The sequence below is a fragment of the Poecilia reticulata genome, linkage group LG6 (assembly GCF_000633615.1).
Source record: "Poecilia reticulata strain Guanapo linkage group LG6, Guppy_female_1.0+MT, whole genome shotgun sequence".
In the NCBI taxonomy this organism is placed as follows: Eukaryota; Metazoa; Chordata; class Actinopteri; order Cyprinodontiformes; family Poeciliidae; genus Poecilia; species Poecilia reticulata.
The window spans coordinates 28,750,612-28,752,064 of NC_024336.1; the positions used below are offsets into that span (position 1 = coordinate 28,750,612).

At 41.9% G+C, this 1,453-nt stretch overlaps 1 protein-coding gene across 3 annotated transcripts in view; it reads left to right on the plus strand.

Moving 5' to 3' along the window:
• hsf4 (heat shock transcription factor 4) overlaps positions 1 to 1,453 on the plus strand; it is a 19,939-nt gene that overhangs the window by 7,391 nt on the left and 11,095 nt on the right. The gene's annotated exons all lie outside the window — the stretch shown is intronic.

Genomic DNA, 1,453 nt, shown 5'->3' on the forward strand with positions numbered 1-1,453 from the left:
GACTTTGTGACTGTCTTAATGTGGCTCTGAAGGTTCAGGTCAGAGTCCATCACTACTCCCAGGTTTCGGGCTGATCGCTGGTTTTCAGTTGTAATTACTGAAGCTGTGCATTGATTCTAGATCTATAACTCTAGATCTATAACTCTAGATTGCTCCTCTTTAGGTCCAAAGATAATAACTTCAGTTTTGTTTCTGTTCAGCTGGAGAAAGTTTTGGCACATCCACACATTGATCTGTTCTAAGCAYCTATTCAGTGATTGGATGGGTTCAGAGTCACCTGGTGACATCGTGATGTAGAGCTGTGTATCATCCGCATAGTTATGGTAGCTAATCTTATTTCCTGTTATAACCTGAGCCAGTGGGAGCATATAAATATTGAAAAGAAGGGGTCCTAGGATTGARCCTTGGGGAACCCCACATGTGACCTCTGTCTGCTTTGATGAGACGTTTCCTACTGAAACAAAGAAATCCCAGTTCTTTATGTAAGATTCAAACCAGTTGAGCACTGGACCGGAGAGTCTGACCCAACTCTCCAGTTGATTCAGTGAAATGTCGTGATCAACGATCAACAGTGTCGAAAGCTGCACTGAGGTCCAACAGAACCAGAACCAGCACTGTGGTTCTCCCACAGTCCATATTTATGTGGATATCATTGAACACTTTGACTAGGCCAGTGTCTGTGCTGTGGTAACCACGGAAACCAGACTGGGAGGAGTCAAAGTGGTTGGTTATAGTTAGGAAGCTTTATAACGGTTGAAACTTTTTCATTAATTTTGCTGGTGAATGGGAGGTCAGAGGTCAGAGGTCGGCCTGTAGTTCTGCAGTAGTGATTTGTCCAGGTTGTTCTTTTTTATCAGTGGTTTGATACATGATGTTTTCAAAGCCTGAGGAAATTGATGAGTTTACTATTTGGATCAGATCGTTTGTAATGACAGGCAGGACTTTCTTAGAGAAATGTGTGGGTCGGACATCCAGACAGCAGGAACTTCAGATTAACTGAAGGTTTTATAAATAAGTAGTTGAAATTGGGTCATTTTTCCTGCATTTGTCCACAGTTGTTCTACAAATCCACAAAACACATATAGCTCAAAAGGAAAAGTTACATTTAATAACATTTTACACACAAATCTGTAGTTTACTGATGTGTCTGTGCAGAATTTGTTGATTTCAATAAAAAGGTCTTTGGATCCAGTGCTGTGAATCATTGTGGTGTCAGAGCAGCTTCTGATCTGTCATTTTATTCTTCCTGTTCTGTTGGAACCGATCAGTGAGCGAATGAACTGACATTTTCTCCTGCTGAAAATAGCTGCTCTGGTTCTATTGTGTGAAGGAGCGGCTTTATGCTCAGCATTGTTCGCTGATGTGAGGAGAGAATGTTCATCTCATCACCTGACTGAAACACACGCACACACACGCACACACACACACACACACACACACACACACACACACA